Source organism: Stenella coeruleoalba (genome assembly GCF_951394435.1).
Source record: "Stenella coeruleoalba genome assembly, chromosome: 5".
In the NCBI taxonomy this organism is placed as follows: domain Eukaryota; kingdom Metazoa; phylum Chordata; class Mammalia; order Artiodactyla; family Delphinidae; genus Stenella; species Stenella coeruleoalba.
The window spans coordinates 142,704,217-142,725,867 of NC_137150.1; positions in this window are offsets into that span (position 1 = coordinate 142,704,217).

Here is a 21,651-nt window from a genome sequence, read left to right on the forward strand (position 1 = left end):
GGAGTGGACAGTACTGCCCTGGAGGCACTGAGATGAGGATGGCCTGTCACCTCTGTGGGCTCCCTCCCCACGCATGACCCTGCCTCCACCCTTGAGAAAAATACCAGAAAATTCCAGGGGAGGAACAGCGAACAAAATACCTGCCCAGGACTCTTCAAAACTGTCATGCTCATCAAAAGCAGAGAAAATCTGAAAAACCGTCACAGCCAAGAAGAGCGTAAGGAGACATGATGACTAAATGGGACAGAAAAAGGACATTAGGGGAAAACCAAGGGCATCTAGTAGACTACAGCTTATCAGTGTAGTGAATGTTGTATCAGCATTGGTTCATTAATTGTAACAATTGTATCACACTAATGCAAGATGTTAATAATAGGGGAGACTGGGTGGGGTTTGGGGGAATTCTGTCCTAGCTTCACAAATGTTCTGTAGATACAAACTATTCTAAAATAGTTTCTGTTTTTAACGACACAGTATTATTGACTATAGTCACCATGCCGGTATATTACATCCCTATCTATGGGAATTTATTTATAACTGGAAATTTGTATCTTTTGACCCTCTTCACCCATTCGCCCATCCCTCAGTCCTCACCTCTGGCAACCACCTTCTCTGTTTCTATGATTTTTTAAAAATATTTATTTATTTGGCTGCACCGGGTCTTAGTTGTGGCATGTGGGATCTTTAGTTGTGGCATGTGGGATCTTTAGTTGTGGCAGGTGGGATCTTTAGTTGTGGCATGTGGGATCTTTAGTTGTGGCATGTGGGATCTTTAGTTGCAGCGGGATCTAGTTCCCTGACCAGGAATCGAACCTGGGCCCCCTGCATTGGGAGCGCAGAGTTGTAACCACTGGACCACTAGGGAAGTCCCAGGTGTTTTTTTTTTAATTCCACATGTAAGTGAGATCATATGGTATTTGTCTTTCTCTGTCTGACTTGTTTCACTTAGCATAATGCCCTCAAGGTCAATCCATGTTGTCACAAATGGCAAAATTTCATTCTTTTTTACGGCTGAGTAATATTCCATTGTATACATACACCATATTTTCTTTATCCATTCATCCATTCATGGGCACTTAGGGTGTTTCCATGTCTTGAATACTGTAAATAATGCTGAACGTGGGGGTGCAGATATCTTCTCAAATTAGTGTTTCCTTGTTTTTGGATGAATACCCAGAAATGGAATTGCTGGATCGTATGGTCGTTCTATTTTTTCTTTTTTGAGGAAGCTCCATACTGTTTCCTGTGGTGGCTGCACCAGTTTACATTCTCACAACTGTGCACGAGGGTCCCCTTTTCTCCACACCCTCCCCAGCACTTGTTATTTCTTGTCATTTTGATACTAGCCCCTCTGACAGGTGTGAGGTGGTAACTCACTGTGGTCCTGATTTGCAGTTCCCTAATGATTAACGATGTTGAGCACATTTCCATGTGCCTGTTGGCCATCTGTATGTCTTCTCTGGAAAAACATCTCTCCAGATTCCTTGCCTAGATTTTATATCAAATTGTTTGTTGTTTTGCTATTGAGCTATATGAATTCTTTATGTATTTTGGATATTAACCCCCTATTAGATATATGATTTTCAAATATTTTCTCCCGTTCAGTACATTGCATTTTCATTTTGTTGATGGTTTCCTTTGTAGTGCAGAAGATTTGTTAGTGTGGTTATAGTCTCATTTGTTTATTTTTGCTTTTGTTGCCTTCGCTTTTGGTGTCAAATCCAAAACACCATTGCCAAGACCGATGTCAAGGAGTTTCCCACCTATGTTCTCTTCTAGGAGTTTGTGGTTTCAGGTCTTATGTTCAAGTCTTAAATCCATTTTGAGTTAATTTTTGTGTGTGGTGTAAGATAGTGGTCCAGTTTCATTCTTTGGCATGTAGCTGTCCAGTGTTCCCCAACACCATTAATTGAAGAGACTGTTCTTTCCCCATTGTATATTGGCTCCTTTGTCATAAATTAATTTTCCATATATACGTGGGTTTACTTCTGTGCTTTCTATTCTGTTCCATTGATCTATGTGTCTGTTTTTGTGCCAGTACCATACTGTTTTCATTACAGTAGCTCTGTAACATAGTTTGAAATCAGGGTGTGTGACACCTCTAGCTTTGTTCTTCTTTCTCAAGATTGCTTTGGCAATTCATGGTCTTTGTGGTTCCACATAAATTTTTGGATTGTTTTTTCTATTCCTGTGAAACCTGCCATTGGAATTTTGATAGGGGTTTCATCAAATCTGTAGATTGCCTTGGCTAATATGGTTATTTTAACAATATTAATTCTTTCAATCCATGAGCATATCTTTCTAAATATTTTAGAATATTTATTTACAAGAGTTTATTAAAACTTTTTTTAGTGGAGGGAAGACAATACTGATGACGACAATGAAATCATTTTCCCCATGTTTGAGTACATTGTCTTGATTGCCTTCTCCTCCTTTTACTTAGTTTAGCTTTGTTTTTTAACTAGGACACCAGATTAAAAATTATTATAAGGACCAGGAGTGACTGGGGTGCAGGCCTCTCTGTCACCTGACCACACCACCCAACTCCCATGTCACACCCCTGCTCCCCACTCTGCCCTGTCCATGTTGTTCCTGTAACGGAAGGGGAATGTGGGGATTCCAGGGGCCCATTCCAGCTCCACGGAAGGGACTGTCTTCTCGTTTTTGGACCTGAACAGCAGGGAAGGCGTCCTGGGGGCAAGATCACCCGGCCTGGTGACGTGGAGCAGAGGCTCCTGGATGGTTCCACCTAGGGTACATGGACAAGTATGGGAGTGGGGGGAAGCCAGGACACTCCCGGGCAGGTGCCTTCCTGTCAGGGTCTCGGGTCACCGTATGCCCTGCTGCAGCTGGGCAGACACCAGCACTGTCTGGGGGGGGGGGTGGGGGGGCCCTAGTGGTTGGGAAACAGGCCTCAGAGGAGCTGGCCTCTTGGTGACCAGCTCAGTCTCTGAGGCCACCACCAGCATCAGACCCTGACATGTCAGGACCCTCTGCCGGCCAAGGGTACCCCTGTCCTCACTCATGGACACCCCAGGAAACCCGAAAATCACATGCGTGGGAGCAAAGGGCGGGACACAAAGCAGGCCTCCATCTCCATGGGGACCACCCTCCAGCTCCACCTCCCCCTATGGCCCCGCACCCAGCAGTGGCCACGCTCTGCGAGGGGCAGCTCTGAAGCTTCCTGGGTGAACCCCAGTCCCTCCCAGCCCAGCCCAGTCTGCCTGACAGCCCTGCCTTCCCTGGCCCGGACTTCTGCAGGGCTGGCGCGGGCCCAGCGAGGACCTGCTGACACCCCGGCGTGAGCCTCGGTGGGCCTGTGGTTGGGTCCCGCCTGGCCTGGCGGTCACCCTCTGGGTGCTGGCCTGACAGGGTGACCCACAGCTTGATCTCAGCTCGGTTCAGAGGCTTTTGGGCCCAAAGGCATCCTGAGCGGCACCTGACTCCTGTCGGGCTCGGCCCCTCCCCCGAGGCTGTGTACGGCCTAGGAGGAGCCTGTCCTGGTGCCGGGGCACCGACCACCGACCACTCCCCTCCTACACTGCTCGGTCCTCATGCTGTACTTCTGCATTCCTGCACAGCCCCAGAGTAGCAGGGGGTCTCGCAGGCACCTGGAGAGGATTTGGGGGCCCATGAAGCAGAGGGGGGCTGGCAGCGGGCGGAGCCGTGCCTCTGTGAGAGCGTACACTGGTGGGGGGGACGATGGGACCACTGTCCAGAAGCTGCATGAGGGAAGCCACAGGAGCACGAGGGCCATCAGGGACTGGGGTTCAGATCTTTTCCTTTGCCTGCAGGTGTCAGGCCTCGGCTCCTGGCTGCTTGTAGGTCATTCAGGCGGAGGCGCTGCAGAGACCCCCCATCTCCCGGGCTGTGGGCCAGGGCGTGGGATGAAGTGGGGGGTGCAAAGCCCAGCGCCCCCACTAAGCGGGCTTGCGACTCCAGGCCTTCATGCTTTCACTGCATGGTAAGCTCCCAGGGAGACAGGCCCCTGGGGAGACCGGCTGGGCTCAGTCATCCTGCGTGTCTGGAGCTGGTTCCCACACTGGTGCTTCAGGCATACAGCTCCACGTGCAGTGTCTGTAAATGTTCCATGAAGGGAAGAGTCTCTGTTGAAATAGGGTTGGGGGAAGTGGAATGTTAAGTGGGTACATTTCCTGCGGGACTTATCAGAGCCTTTATGATGGAAGGCTCAGTGATGGAAGTTGTGAACCTCCAAGCAGAGGATGGTATACAGCCTGGCCCCGACCGATCTGACCAGGGCATCCTGTTCCCAAGGCTGCCCATGACTGTGCTTCTGGAGGGTGGGAGAAGCTGCCGGCTGTCGACCCAAGGCTGGGCACATCAGCAGGTGGGCTGGTTAGGCCTCAGCACTGACGACTCAGGGCCCAGGGCTGCAACAGCAGAGGCTGGTGTCCTGTCCCCTCGTCCTGACCCTCATGGTTCCGGCCCCTGTGGGGCAGACTGATGGCCAGTGCCCTCTTCTATCTGGAATGTGCAGCCAGGGCAGGGGAAGGGAACACAGGGACCCACCCACGTTTCAGTTACCAAAGCAGGTCACGTGACCCACCTCACGCTGGTGGGAGGTGAGTGGTGGTGTTTTGTGATGCTCTTGGGGGAATGGATGGGTGGATGAGCGAACATTCATTCTTCTCCCCGAGACAAAGTGCAGTGGGAGTAAAAGAGGAATTCGCCTTTGTGTTGGCCTGACCACAAGGTGACCCACTGGTCCTCAGGCTCTGGTCTGACCCTCCGCCCAGCCTGCCACTGTCTTGACCCACTGGTCCTCAGGCTCTGGTCTGACCCTCCGCCCAGCCTGCCACTGTCTTGACCGGTAATGATGCTTTACATATGCAGAGAGAGAGAAAGCCGCCACTGACAGCTCAGAAGGGCCTGGCCTCACAGCCAGGTGTCCGGGTGGTCCCAGTGGATGCCAGCGACCTCACAGGGCACAGCCTCAGACAGGCCACTCTGTTCAGTGATGAGGGGAGCGGAAAAGACAAGACCCCTTCCCAGTCTGTCTGAGCACAAAAGCCAGGGCCTCCGCCACCCACAAAAGTGACCAGACATCCCCCTCTCCTGGCTAAGACGGCGACTGCACATCTTCCCAACTGCCAGACGAGAGGCCTCAGGGCGCCAGGTCCCTGCCCCTCCCCTTCCCAACAGCACCCCATCCAGAGCTGCCATGGGGGAGCCTGGGTGCAGGGCTGCAGTCTGTGACCCCCGTTCATGGTGACGTCATTGCACGGATGTCCCTGAGAACATGGCGATGACCCACCAGCTTACTGGATTTAACCTGCCCTTCCTCCAAGCCCACTTACGCCAAGGGAGTCCCCTTATAGTACATTTATAAACACTCAGTGGAAAACACCATTTTTATTATCTGTGCACAGGCTATATGTATTTATAGACTGATACTCAAAAAGTCCCAAAGTAGATGGTGAAATGATGCTGGATTCCAGCCCCTGTTGTTGTTGGACTGTGGAATAAAACTTAGGAAAAATCAAGTCTCTCTTCTCTGTTTCCTTTTCTTTTTAAGCTCTTGAGTGGTTGTCTTTTTCTTATTGATTTGAGAATTCTCTGTATTAAAGATATTACCTAATCCTCATCTACGTGTCACAAATATTTTCTTCAGCTTGTTATATCGATTTTAATTTTTTAATATTTTTATACACAAGTGTCTTGCATTTGTCTTTTCTGTCATGGTTTTTGCTTCTCCTATCATACTTAAAAATTTCCTCTCCACCACAAAATGATACCAGCATTCATCTTTATTTTAGCACTTTATTTCATTTTGTAAACATATCTTTCTTCTAGTCAGGACCTTTTTGCACTGATTAGTTTGTCTGAAGATGATTCGTCAACGGGTCCATCTACTCCCCCTCCAACATATTCCATGCAAGGCATTTATTACCTAAAAATCCACAGTTGTGTTTGGATATCGGGCTAAGCTTTGCATTTGACACCAGCAATCTGTGTCTCTCTGCACCAGTCCCCCTGCCCTCCTCACTGTAGCTTTTTTTTTTTTTTTTTTTTTTTGGTACGCGGGCCTCTCACTGTTGTGGCCTCTCCCGCTGCGGAGCACAGGCTCCGGACGCGCAGACTCAGCGGCCATGGCTCACGGGCGCAGCCGCTCCGCGGCATGTGGGATCCTCCCGGACCGGGGCACGAACCCGCGTTGTCCGCATCGGCAGGCGGACTCTCAACCACTGCGCCACCAGGGAAGCCTCTCACTGTGGCTTTTTAATACTTTATCTGGGGCAGCTTTGATCCTCTTCGAAGGTGTCCTGTCTCTTGCTCATTCATCTTCCAAAAGAACATGAGACTCAACTTCTAAACCCCCTTTAGTAATTCAATTGGAATTACATTAGCTTTAGAGAATAATTAAGGAAGAACTGGCTTTTAAAAAAAAAATGTATTGAAGTATAGTTGATTTACAATGTTGCATTAATTTCTGCTATACAGCAAAGTGATTTGTTATACATATATATATTCTTTTTCACATTCTTTTCCATTATGGTTTATCGGAGAATACCGAATAGAGTTCCCTGTGCTCTACAGTAGGACCTTGCTGTTTATCCATTCTATAGACACTCGTTTGCATCTGCTGACCCCAAACTCCCACTCCATCCTTCCCCCACCCCCCAGCTCCGTTGGCAACCACAAGTCTGTTCTCTATGTCTGTGGGTCTGTTTCTGTTCCGTAGATATGAAGAACTGCCTTTTAAAATGCAATTAAGAAATGAAATCCAGAAGCATGGTGTATCTTTCTGTTTCTTCTTTTTAAAAAATTGTATATGTTAATTATACCTTAATAAAAAGAGATACCAGCAAAAAAATAAATAAATAATAAAAATACATAAAACGTAAAATGTGGGTGCAGCGGATCTCTTCCTAGCTTTATATTTTACTGGGCGCTGTGAATAGTTTCCATTATACTTTATTTCCTACTTTTCGTGTAAAAACTAATCTGTGTGTGTTATTAAATTCAAACCATATTTAAGTGTACAGATGAGCTAGTGAAGCCCCGTCTCACCATCTCCCACCTGCCCCAGGGCTCACACCCGTTTTGTCTCCTTCCAGACTGAGAGGTTTTATTTTTCCTTCTCTTGTTTTCCTCACAATAATCAGTCACCCTGTATGCACCGCACTGCAATTTGCAGCACACAGTAAACACCGCGCAGGGCCCCGCAGCCGCCCCGCCTTCCCCCGGGCTCGGCCATTGTCTGGAGGCGTGGCCTCGATGCTAACCTGTCTCCGCTGAGGGGCATTTTGGGGGTTTCCCTTCCTTCACCTTCACACGGAATCTGCAGGGGACTCCCCTTTGACCCCGGAGCAGGTCACCTTTCTGCTTCATTCCCTGCACACTCAGCGGGACGGGAGCTGGGGGGGACCTGCTGGAAGGGATGTCCCCAGAGAACACTGGTGTCAGTGTGCATTTCCACGGCCCACCGTGGCCCAGGTCCCAGCCTGCCAGCCTCCCAGTGGGGCCAGTGGGTGGCCAGCATCTGCACGGGGGATTCAGGGCCACAGGCGGAGGCTGAAGACACTGCTGTGGTTATGCCAGCCGGAGGCTCTCTGACCCGGAAACTCCCTCCACGCTTTCTGCTCCTGTACAGTGTTGGCTGGGTCCCCGTCCTGTCACTCCAAGGTCATGCTCTTCCCAGCGCCGGGCCATCGGCACTTCCCAGGCTGGCTCCCCAGCTGGGCGAGGGCTCATCCTCTTGTCCACTTAACATGTTCTGATCCTGCAGAGGACGGGCCTGGCAGGGGCTGGGCAGGGCTGCAGGCTGTGGCCAGGAGATACCAAAACCTAAGAAGATGAAATGGCAACTCCCAGACTCAGAGAAAATACTCAAAACATTTTCACGATATCTGACAAAAATCTGTGTCTAGAATATGTAAAGAACTCTGACAAATCAATGATACAAACAAGCCTTTTTTAAAACAGGCAAAAGACTTGAACAGACATTTTGCACAGGGGGATACATGAGTGGCCGATAGCACAAGAACATTAGTCATCAGGGCAGTGCAAATCAAAGCCACAGTGAGACACCACCACATACCCAGCAGGACAGCCATAATCAGACGCCACCAGGAGCTGGGAAGATGTGGAGCAACCGGAACCCTCACGTGGTGCTGGTGGGAACGCAAAACGGCACAGTTGTTTTGGAAAACTCTGCGCTCCCTAAATTCATATCTACCCTATGGCCCAGGAATTCCACCCCTAGCTATCTACCTACCCAAGAGAAATAAAAACCTTGGTCCAACAAGGACTTGGACAAGAAGGTTCACATTAGTTTTGTCCACAACAGCCCAGATGTCCTCAACAGGTGAGCGGATGAACAAGCTTGGGAGGTCCGGACAGCGGAAGGAATGAAGAACCAGTGCTCACAGCCACATGGAAGAACCCAGACGTACTCAGAGTGAAAGAAGTCAAATGGGTAAAGTTTCATACCAGACTGTTCCCTTTATAGAAATTTCCAGAACAGGCAAAAGGAATCCACGGTGACCCAAAGTAGATCAGAGGTCCCTTCCAGGAGGTGGTGCCCAGGAACTTTCTGGAGAGATGGAAATGCTCTGTATGGGGATAGGGGTGTGAGTTACACGGGTGGGCCCATGTGCCAGACGCAGACGGGCACTCAGATCTGTGCACTGCACGGCAGGGAAACCAAAGCTCAGTAAAGGCAAAACGGGGACTCAGCAAGGGGAGGAGCTTGCAGCTTCATCTTGTCATGGCTGTAGTGCTCTAGAACTTCTACCGAAAATAAAGGTCGATTTTATAGAACCAGTGGTCAAAGAGCAGAACAAGAGACTCCCAGCCATGCCCCACCCCACCCCACAGGCCTTGTGGAAACACAGGTTGCTGGACCCTCCCCAGAGCATCCGACTCTGCAGACCTGGGACTCTGCATTCCCAGCTCCCAGGCACTGTGGAGCCCGAGCCCGACAGAGGGGCGGGCCGTGAACTGGCCGCGCTCCCGGCCACACGTTCCGGGGGCCACGCGAGACCATAGGTGGCTGCAGGCCTCCCTCCCACCTGCACCACGTGATCCCCGCCTGGGCTGGGTCCCTCCCCAGGTGCACACGCGCTGGGCTTCCCCCTACGCCGCTGCCCTTCGCAGGGGGTGTGCGCCTCGCAGCCCTGCCCCCCACCTGCTCCCCTCTCCTGGGCTGCACCCCACTCCTCAAATGGCTCTGGGGTCGGCAAGCTCATTGGTGACCTGTGACTGGCTCAGTCCACAGGCCAGCCCTCAGTCCCACGTCACGTGGTCCACCTGCCAGCCTGACCCTCCCAAGGCTTTCCCATCTCAGCTGACGACGACCCCATCCCTCCCGTTACCAGGGCTCCTCCCTGCTTCTCACACCCACAGCCACCCTTTTCTTTTCCTCTCTCTCTTAATATTTTATTTTATTTTTTAAATTTTTTGTTGGAGTCTAGTTATCTACAGTGTGGTGTTAGTTTCTGCCATACAGCAAAGTGAATCAGTTACACAGATACATCTATCCACCCTTTCTTAGGTTCTTTTCCCATCTAGGCCATTACAGAGTATTGAGCAGGGTTCCCTGTGCTCTGCAGCAGGTCCTTATTAGTTATCTGTTTTATATATAGTAGCGTGTATATGTCAATCTCAACCTCCCAGTTTATCCCTTCCCCCTCTCCCTCCTTGGTCACCATTAGATTTTTCTACATTAAGCCATAAGGTTATGGTCCCCATAATGTTTTCTACATTGAGCAAATCCCTCCTCAGACACACCCAGGGTGGGACTGTGCCCCACCCTCCCACCTGGTCCAGGCCACCATCAGCTCTCTGGTCACTGGGGTGGATTCCTGTTGAGTCTCCCTGTCTGGTTTCACTCTGAGAAGGGTCAGACTGCCAGGATGCAGCTCTTATCACCTGCCTGCTCCCCGCTGCTCCCCCCTGCCCACACTGCTGCTCAGGACACACTGGCCTCCTTGCCAGGCAGATGTCTCCACAGGGCCTTTGCACCTGCTGCCGCCCCACCCCCACCCCCACACCTGGAACACCTGCTCCCCAGAGAGCACATCTTCAAGGGCTTGGTTCAGAGTCCTCCTCTCAGGCTGCCTCCCCTCCCGCTGCTGACGCCACACCTCACACCCACCTCCCCTCCTCCCCACTGCCCTGTTTCCTCACCTGCACTTATGCCTCTAGTACGTATGGGCCTCTTACCTGTTCTGTGCACTGTCAACCCCTCCCACTAGAGTAGGAGCTTCTTGGGCAGGGAGCTTGGTCTGTTTTGTTCTCCTGGAACACTGGCGGGCATGCAGTAGGTGCCAAGTAAATGCTTCCTGTGGGTCATGGAGTCACACATCCACACATCACTTACCAGCCTCCTTCCTACTCTCGCTGCCACGGGCTATGGGCTGAGCTGGGTGGGGCTCCTCGGCCCTTGTCCACACGCGGCACACCTGGCATAGCTGGGATCCAGGGAAGGGAGCATGCCTGCTGTCCTCTCGCTGACACCTTTTACTCAAAGGAGGAAGTGAAGGAACCCTAGATCCTTCTGTCATGGCAAAACCACCTGAGCAGCTGTGCCCAGGCTGGACACGCGTACGTTTAACTCATGCCCGAAAGCAGCAGCGTTAGTCTGGGAAAATGATAGATGTGGCTTTCTCTATTCCTCCTGCTAAGTCTAACTCAAACCCCTGGACATTATATACAAAACTAATAAGAAAACTCTGAAGGGCAGAGAGAGGAGGCAGACCAGCCAGGGCCCTCAGAAAAACTTGGTGATGAGTCCCCTGTTTTGTTCTGTTTGTAATTTTTGCCTTTCATACCCCAGACCTGCTATTGGAGATGCCAGGAACGCAGAAACACCAACAGGCACAGCCAAAAAGAGCCATCCGATCTGTCGAAGGCCCGAATAGAATAAAAAGGCTGACCCTCCCACAGGCGAGGGGAAGTCCCCCTGCCTGACTGCCTTGAGCTGGGACGTCTTTTCTGGCCTTTGGATTTGAGCTGAAACCTTGTCTCCTCTGGGGTCTCCAGCTCGCTGACTGCAAATCTTGGAACTTCTCAGCCTCCATAACCATGTGAGCCAATTCCTTACAACAAATACATATTATTTATATAATCTCCTATTGGTTCTGTGTCTTTAGGGAACTCTGACTAATGAAGCCTTATTTAAAGTGTTTCAGTGAGCAATTAAAACACATTAGAAACAAACGGAAAGTTAGCAACTCTCAGTTAAGAAAGTCTCTGGGGGACTTCCCTGATGGTCCAGCAGTTAAGAGTCTGTGCTTCCACTGCAGGGGGCACGGGTTTGATCCCTGGTCGGGGAACTAAGATCCCACATGCCACAGGGCCAAAAAAAAAAGAAAGTCTCAGCAAAAGAGAAAAATATATATATGAATATATATACATATACGTGATATAAAGAAGGGCCAAATGAACATAACTAAATAACTAAAATTTTTAAACCACCATGGAGCGATCAGATGAAAGGATAAATGGACTGGAAGGTAGGACAATAGAAATTACCCAATTCAAACAACACTGAGAAAACAGACTGAAAAAAGTGAACAGAGCCCAAGGGACCTGTAGGGCTACACAAAAGATTTCTGTCCTTAGAGTCCCAGAAGAAGAGGAGAAAGAAGATGGGGCTACACACTACTTGAAGAAACAATGACTGAAAAGTTCCCAAAGTTTGGCAAAAGTCATAAACCCCTATACATTCAGGAAGCTGAACATATAGGATAGAACCAAAGAAATACACACCCAGACGTATCATAGCAAAGATTCTAAAAACTGAAAATATGGAAAACTCTTGAAAGCAATGAGAGAGATCTGACATCTTGCCTATAATAGAAAAAAAAAAACAATTTGATAAAAAGTAATAAAGATTTATTTTAAAAAAATCTGAATGGTACCAATTTCAGAAATTACGGAGGCCAGGGACTTCCCTGGTGGCGCAGTGGTTAAGAATCCGCCTGCCAATGCAGGGGACACAGGTTCAAGCCCTGGTCCAGGAAGATCCCATATGTCACAGAGCAACTAAACCCATGCGCCACAACTACTGAGCCTGCGCTCTAGAGCCCGCGAGCCACAACAACTGAGCCCATGTGCCACAACTACTGAAGCCCCCGTGCCCAGAGCCCATGCTCCGCAAAAAGAGAAGCCACTGCAATTAGAAGCCCACACACCACAACGAAGAGTAGCCCCCACTCGCCACAACTAAAGAAAGCCCCTGTGCAGCCACAAAGACCCAACACAGCCAAAAATAATAATAAATAAATAAATAAATTTATTTTTTTAAAAAAAGAAAGAAATTATGGAGGCCAGAAACAAGGGGCACAATATTTCTCAAGTGCTGAAAGAAGAGCCCTCCCAACCAGGATTCTACATCCAGTGAAAACCTTCTTCAGGGATGAAGAGAAATCAGGTCATTCTCAGATAAAGGAAACTGAAAAAATTTGGCACCAGCAGACCAACCCTAAAAGAGTGGTTAAAGACTGTTCTCTAAACAGAAAGAAAATGATAAAGCAGGAATTCTGGAACATCAGAAAGGAAGAAAGGACAATGAGAAGACTAAAGATATGAGTAAAAACATTTTCTTTCTTCTCTTGAGTTTTAAACATTTATATTTGACAGTGGAAGCAAAAATTATAACGCTGATATAGTTCTAAAAGTATTTAGAATAAATATTTAAGAAAATTATATTATAAATGAGGAAGCTAAAAGGATGTAAAGAAAGGTAAGCTTTCTACACTTTACTGAAACTGGTAAAATCTTGACCAGTAGACAGTGATAAGTTATGAATGGATAGTGTAATACCTAGAGCAAGTACTAAAAATTTATGCAAAGAATATAAAATAGATAAACAACAAGGTCCTACTGTATAGCACAGGGAACTATACTCAAAATCTTGTAATAAACTATCATGGAAAAGACTATGAAAAATAATATATATATATATATATATACATATATATATATATATATATATATAAAGCTGAACCACTTTGTTGTACAGCAGAGGCTAACACAACATTGTAAATTAACCACACTTCAAAATAAATAAATAAGTAAGTTCTGCAAAGAGATACACTCAAAGACACTACAGATAAATCAAAATAGAATTCTGTAAGATGTTCAGGTAACCCACAGGGCAGGAAAAAGTAATCAGAGAAAACAAAAGTAAAATGGCAGATTTAAGCCCAACATATCGATAATTACATTAAACATAAATGTTATAAACACACAAACTAAAAGAATTTGGCAGAGTCGTTTTAAAAAAATGACCCAACTATATGCTGTGCACAAGAAATTCACTTCATACATAACCATAAAAGTAGATCAGTGGCCCCTGTGGTGGCACAGTGGTTGAGAGTCCGCCTGCCAATGCAGGGGACACGGGTTCATGCCCCAGTCCGGGAAGAGCCCACATGCCATGGAGTGGCTGGGCCCGTGACCCATGGCCGCTGAGCCTGCGCGTCTGGAACCTGTGCTCCGTAACGGGAGAGGGAGAGGCCACAACGGTGAGAGGCCCATGTACTGCAAAAAAAAAAAAGTAGATCAGAAATAACAGGATGGACAAAAACAGGTATATCATGCAAGCACTGATCAAAAGAACACAGGCATGACTCCATTAATACCAGATAAAGTAGACTTTACAGCAAAGAAAATGACCAGAACAATGAAAATTGACCCTTCATCATCATGTGATGAAACAGTCAATCTACCAAAAAGACATGCAAGCCTAAATGTGTGTGCAACAAACAACAGAGCAGAAAATACATGAAGCAAAACTAATATAACCTAAAGAAGAAATAGATAAATCCAGTGTAATCGGAGACTTCAAATCCTTCTCTGAGCAATTGATGGAACCATGAGACAAAAAAACAGAGAAGCTCAACATCACCATTGGCCAGCAGGATCTAATCAACATTTATAGAACATGCCCCCCAAATTACAGAATACACATTCTCTTCAAGTGTCCACAGACATAAACCAAGGTAGACCATCTCTTAGGACCTAAAACAAACCTCAACACACTTAGAAGAATTGGAACCACACAGTGTGTGCTCTCTGATCACAGTTTGTGTTCTCTTGGAATCAAACTAGGAATTAGTAGCAGAAAGAGAACAGAAAAGTCTCCAGACACTTGGAAACTAAACATCACGCTTCTAAATAATCCATGGATGAAAGAGAAAGTCTCAAAAAATACACTGAATGAAAAATGAAACCACTACATATCATAGGTTGTGGGATGTGGCTCAATCGGTACTGAGAGAGAGAAGTTTATAGCACTACATGCAGACTTTAGAAGAGAGGGTTATAATTATGCACTCACTTTAAGAACCTACAAGAATAAGAGCAAAATAAACCCAAAGCAAGCAGAAGGAAAAGAATAGTAAAGAGCAGAAATCAATAACATTAAAAATAGAAAAACAACAGGGAAAATCAGTGAAACAAAGAGCTGGTTCTTTGAGAAACATTTTTAAAAAATCAACAAACATCCAGAAAGACTGACCAAAAACAAAACAAAACCAAAACCAAAAAAAAAAAAAAAAAAGAGGCATGGGCTTCCCTGATGGCGCAGTGGTTGAGAGTCCGCCTGCTGATGCAGGGGACACGGGTTCATGCCCCGGTCTGGGAAGATTCCACATGCCGCGGAGCGGCTGGGCCCATGAGCCATGGCCACTGAGCCTGCACATCCGGAGCCTGTGCTCTGCAATGGGAGAGGCCACAACAGTGAGAGGCCTGTGTACTGCAAAAAAAAAAAAAGAGGCAGAGAAAACACAAATTTCCAATTTTAAAACTGATACAGGCGGTGTCACTGTGGACCCTAAGGACATCAAAAGGAAAATGAGGGGAGATTATGAACAACTCTACACTCATAAATTTGACAACTTGCATGAAATGAACCAATTCTTTAAAAACCACAAACTGCCACAACTAACCTGATATAAAATAATTAGAAAATAGCCCGTAACTATTAAGGAAATTAAATTCCTAATTTAACTCCCCTCAAAAAAAAAAATCTCCAGACCCAGATGGTTTCACTGGGGTTTCAACCAAACATTTAAAAAAGAATTAACACTAACTCTACACAATCTCTTCCAGAAAATAAAAGAGGATGAATATGGCCTGATTCATTGTATGAAGCTAATATCACTCTAATGCCAAAACCAAACAGACAGTCACAAAAAGAAAACTATAAGCCAAAATACCTTGTGAATGTAAATGCAAAAATCCTTAACAAAATATTAGAAAATCAGATTCAACAAGATATACTATGACCAAGTGGAGTTTATGCCAGGGATGCAAGTTTGGTTCAATATTCAAAAAAATCAATCCATGTAATTTGCCATATTAACAGCCTAATGAAGAAAAATGATATGATCATATCAATCAATGCCAAAAAAAGCATATAACAAAATTTAATACCCATTCATCATAAAGACTCTCATAAACATAGGAGTAGAAGGGACTTCATAAACTTGATAAAGGCCATCCACAAAAAACCTACAGCTTTTCCTCCAGCATCAGGAACAAGGCAAGGACGTCCACTCTCATCGCTTTTATTCAACATAGTGCTGGGAGCTCTAACCTGTGCAATAAGGCAAGAAAGGGGAATAAAAGGCATACAGATTGGGAGGGAAGAAATCAAACGGTTCCTATTTACAGATGATAAAATTGTCTTTGTAGAAAATCTCAAAACAAAATAAAAACACTCGTAGAATAAATAAAATGAATTCAGCAAGGTTGTAGGATGTAAGATGAACATGTGAAAAATCATTTGTATTCCTAAATGCTAACAATGAATAGACACACAAAAATTAAAAGCACAAAGCTACTTACGCTTGCTCAAAAATTTAAATCTTAAGTGTAAGTATAACAAAACAGGTATAGAACTTGTGTGCTGAAAACTACAAAACATTGATAAAAGAAATCAATTAAGTTCTGAATAAATGGAGAAACATACACACGGATTAGAAGACTTAACGTAATAAAGATGCCAATTTTCCCGAAATTGTAACTTCTATCAACATCCTAACAATAATTTTGTAGATAGAGACAAGATTATTCTAAAATTTATATGGAAAATCAAAGAAACAACAGTAGCTAAAACAATTTTGAAAAAAAATAAAATGGGAGGAATTGGTCTACTGGGCTTCAAGATTTATCATATAATTACAGTAGTCAAATATTTGTGGTATGGATGGATGGACATACACAGAGATTAATGGAACAGAATGGAGAACCCAGAAATACATCCACACAAATATGCCCAATTGATTTTTTAAAAATTAATTAATTTTGGGCCTCCCTGGTGGCGCAGTGGTTGAGAGTCCGCCTGCCAATGCAGGGGACGCGGGTTCGTGCCCCGGTCCGGGAAGATCCCGCATGTCGCGGAGCGGCTGGGCCCGTGAGCCATGGCCGCTGAGTCTGCGCGTCCGGAGCCTGTGCTCCGCAACGGGAGAGGCCACAACAGTGAGAGGCCCGCGTACCGCAAAAAAAAAAAAAAAAGGCTCAGGAATGTGACCCCACAAGGTCGTCTACAGACTCCTGGCCTCACCCCAAGCTATGCATGTGTGGATCTGATCATAAACAGCATATCTAAGACTCTGAAAACTAAAATATCAGCTATCAAAAAAAAAATAGACAAAAAAAAAATAAATAAATAAAATATCAACTATCATCCAGGTCCCAAACAGGGACATACATGAGGGGCAGAGCACCAGGAGACGATGGTGAGGGATCAGCCTCACAGCAACAGCACTGCAAAAGCTTCTTAAAAATGGAACTGAAAGGAGTTCCCTGGTGGCCTAGTGGTTAGGATTCAGCACGTTCACTGCCGTGGCCGGGGTTCAGTCCCCGGTCAGGGAACTGAAATCCCAAAAGCTGTGCAACATGGCCAAAAAAAAAAAAAAAAAAGGAACTGACATGGAAGCCACAAACAGAGAAGGCTGGTCAGAACTTGTGACCTGAACCCAACCAGGCTGACCGCTGCTGAAACAAAATATCAACACCTCCCATAAGATTTAAGCAAGACCCAGGGTCTCAAAACATAATATTCAAACGTCCACAATACAACCCCAAAATTACTCAGCCTACAAAGAAACAGGAAAAATCCCAACTCACGTGGGGCAAGACAACCAAGAGATTCCAAGGCCAAGATGACACAGATGTGAGAAGTATCTTACAAAGACTTAGAGAAGCTATTTAATGAAGTGCTCAAGAACTAAAAGCAAACACTTGAAATAAATGGTGTGGTAGCAGAATCCTAAAATGGGTCAACGTTTCCTGCCCTAATCCCCGAGACCGATATATAACACCCCGGTCACATTAAGTTGCCTGGTCAAGGCAGTGAGACTCTGCAGATACAATTAAGGTTACTAATCAGCTGACTCTGAGTTAATCAAAAGGGAGTTTATCCAGTTATGCCAAATATAAACCCGTGACCCCATCAAAAACTGAACTGGGCCTCCCTGGTGGCGCAGTGGTTGAGAGTCCGCCTGCCGATGAAGGGGACACGGATTCGTGCCCCGGTCCGGGAAGATCCCACATGCCGCGGAGCGGCTGGGCCCGTGAGCCGTGGCCGCTGAGCCTGCGCGTCCGGAGCCTGTGCTCCGCAACGGGAGAGGCCACGACAGTGAGAGGCCCGTGTACCGCAAAAAAAAAAAAAAAAAAAAAAAAATTAATTAATTTTTATTGTGGTAAAATATACATAACATAAAAGTTACCATTTTAACCATTTGGAAGTTTAAAATTCAGGAGCAATTAGTACATCAAGTGTTGTACTAATCATCACCACTGTCTATTCCCAGAACCTTTTCATCTCCCCAGACGGGAACCCCACACTTATTAAGCAGCGGCTCCGCCCCCGCCCCCGCCGCCTGGGTATTTCACATACATGAAGTCACACAATAGGTGGCGTCTTTTTTTTTTTTTTTGCGGTACGCGGGCCTCTCACTGTTGTGGCCTCTCCCGTTGCGGAGCACAGGCTCCGGACGCACAGGCTCAGCGGCCATGGCTCACGGGCCCAGCCCCTCCGCGGCATGTGGGATCTTCCCGGACCGGGGCACGAACCCACGTCCCCTGCATCGGCAGGCGGACTCCCAAGCACTGCGCCACCAGGGAGGCCCAATAGGTGGGGTCTTATGTCTGACTTATTACACTCAGTCTAGCATTTCTGAGGTTTATGTGTGTTGTAACTGAGTGATACTTTATTGTAGGATGGACCACACTTTATCCATTCTTCTGTAGATGGACAGCTGGGTTGTTTCCATCCTTTGGCTGTTGTGAGTAATGCTGCTATAAACATTTGTGTGCAAGCTTTTTTGGAGTATCTGTTTCCGATTCTTTTGGGTGTACGCCTAGGAGTGGAATTGCTGGGTCCTACGGTAATGTTATGTTTTACTCATTGAGGAGACACCAGACATTCTTCCAGAATGGCTGCACCATTTTACATTCCCACCATCAACGTGTGAGGGTTCCGATTTCTCTGCATCTTCTCTAACACTTGTTATTGTCTGTTTTTTGATAATAGCCATCCTAGGGGGCATGAGGTGGTATCTCATTTGGTTTTAATTTGCATTTTCGTAGCGAGTAATGACGTTGAGCATCTTTTCTTGGGGAAACAGGTGCAGAGAGGGTCACACAGCTAGCTGGAGGACAAGAGGGTGCTAAAGTCCTGGCAGAGAGTCACCAGGAGACCGAGCCTCCCCTGGTGCCCGCCACCCAGGAAATCCTCGGGGGGCAGGCCAAGGGCCTCTCCTGCTCTGCTCCTCCAGCTGAGGCCTGGGCTGGCATTCTGAGGACCCCGAGGGCATTCTAACTCAGGATTTCTGACCCCTGGGACCCCAGCCCTTTTTGGGGAGCCACAGAGACTGAAGCCCCCATCTGGGGCAAAAGGAGAAGACTGTAGTGTCCAGGCTTCCTTGAGGGGCCAAGGCCAGCAGCCGAGGGACAGGAAACCCTCCTGTTCCCACCCTGCCACTGGGGCCTCCTCCTCCCCGACATCTGGGCATATCTCTCAGGGAGCATTTCCTCCTCCTCGCAAGCTGGGAGTGCCTGACATGACCTGGGCAGCAAAGGAGTGTCCTATGTGCTGAGAGCATGCACCTGGACACCATCCATCCAAGGCCATTTACTAGCTGTGTGACTTTGGTCAAGTTCCTTAACCTCTCTGCGCCTCAATCTCCCTATCTGTAGAATGGGGATGATAATAATGTTGAACGAACAGGGTGGTTCTGGGATTAAGTAAGGGCAATTGCAAAGCTCAGAACAGTGCCTAGTGTGCAGCGGGGCTGGTGTGTCTCATACGTAGCCTCACTGCACTGCAGGAGAAGCTCCTGTGCTCGCTCCCTTGCAGGTGACGGCAGAGGCTCAGAGACTCACTACTGAGGGGTGGGCAAGTTGCTGGGCTGCTCGCTGTCTGGAGGAGGGGCTGAGGCTCAGCCCCGAAGGCAGTGACCTGGCTGAAGGTAGTGCCGGCCCTCGAGGGGCCCCTCTCGCCTCCACACACCCTGGGCCGCTCCAGGTAAGGGGCTGCTATGGAAACCCCCTGCGTAGTGGAAAGTCCGAAACTCTACAGGAGCCTGTTTGCTAATCTCCAAGCCAGAGCCTGGGTGACGCTCGAAGCAGTCAGGTCAGCCTCACGACAGAGGCACCTGCAAGGGTATCAGGGCTTTAAACAGTGAAGTGAAGACTTTGCTCTTCTTGGCAGTTTTTAATTTCCCTTGAACAGTTGGCCTGTGACCAAAGCGTTCCCTAGGGACCGCTCAGCCCCCCAGGGAGAAAAAGCACTGGGTGCGGAGTGACGCTGGGGGAGCATGATGCTGAAAGAATCGGGGCCAGTCACCCCAAGGCCGCAAACACAGCTCCCTGGCATCCGGGTGCTTCTGCGTGTGAAATTTGGGGTCGCGCAGGACAGGCAGTAAAGGCCCCCAAGCCCCACATCTCCACAGCTGCACCCACGGCACTGCAGCCTGTGGGCTCAGCGCCCTGGAGGTGGGCAGTGCCAGGGCCCTGCTCCTGACTCAGTCCCCAGAACGTTCTACAGGAGAGCTAGCCCAAGAGCTCCATGCTCAGGTCCTGGCCCTGGAGATGACAGTGCCCTCAGCCCTCACCACCGCCCCCTGTGCCGGCCCCAGGCTGACGGAGCTCACGTCTCCACCTCCAACACCGCTGCCCCAGGCTTGGAGCAGCCCGAGGCCCAGAACTGAACCGTCAGGGGCCCGGGCCTGGAGGTGGGGACACAAAGGCCGGGCTCCCGGGTCAGGAGGGGACTCACAGCGCCCCACCCCGGACTCCCACCTCAGTGTAACACATGAGGGCCGACGCATGCAAGAAGTCTCGGCGACAGCCCCGTCTCATCAGTCACGAGTCCTTCCCCCTGTCCCGTGCGGCCGGTCCCAGCCCAGTGCTGGCCCTGACCCCAGGCTTCCTGGAGCCCCCACCCACCCTCCAGCCCCGTCCCCAGGCGCCCAGCTTCTCTCCCTAACACAACCTGGCCAGACAGCTTCCTCCAAAAGTCCTCCCAACTCTGCAGGCTGACCACAGGGATGGTCCTTCCCACTGTGTCTTGCATCCCTGCCCCCTAACCAGACCCCCGAGAGCTCAGCATCTCTGGACGCCCCAGTCCACTGCCCCTGCCCACGAGCTGCCTGGGATGCTCTTCCCATCTCGTGGACTTAGGGACCCCTGCTGCGACCCTCCGGGAAGCCTTCCCTACTTCCCCCCGGAAGCTTCTGTCCCCCAGCCTCTGTCCCCCACCTAGGAAGACTCCTGGGACGCCCCTTCCTGGGCTGTGAGCCCCACAAAGACAGAGGTTCCCATGGCCCATACACAGGATGTCCGTCCATGGGGCCAGCTGCCTGCTAGAAGCCTTACTCTCTAACACACCTGGAGGAAGTAGAAGGCGGGTATCAGCTGGGGACTCCCAGTGGAGTGTGTTCATTTTAAAAATGAGAGGACTGGACGCAGCCTAAATGCCCACTGGCGGGTGAATGGATAAAGGAGACGGGGTGCATATACACAGTGGAATGTTACTCAACCATGGAAGGGAACGGAATTGGGTCATTTGCAGAGATGTGGACGGACCTAGAGACTGTCATACAGAGTGAAGTAGGTCAGAAAGAGAAAAACAAATATCGTGTATTAACTCATATATGTGGAAGCTAGAAAAATGGTACAGATGAAACTGTGTTTGCAAAGTGGAAATAGAGACACAGACGTAGAGAATAAACGTATGGGCACCAAGGGGGGAAAGGGAGGGTGGGATGAATTGGGAGATTGGGACTGACATATATATACTACTGTGTATAAAATAGATAACTAATGAGAACCCACTGTATAGCACAGGGAACTCCACTTCGCTGTACAGTAGAAACTGACACGACACTGCAGAACAACTATAGCCCAATAATAACAAACAGACAAAAAAATGAGAGGACTGAAGGTCAAGGAAGGAAAGCAACTTGCCCAGCAACACCAGCCTCCAGGCAATGCCCAGCTCTGAACCCACTGACATGCACTCGTCATACCCCATCAGGTGGGTACCTCCTCCTACAGCCCCAGGCTTGAGACCCTGAGCAGCTGCTGCGACGGTGGCAGCGGTGCCCACTCCCCACCAGGGACTCTGCCCCCGCGCAGCCCCGTGGAGGCTTCCCGTGCTGCCTCTCC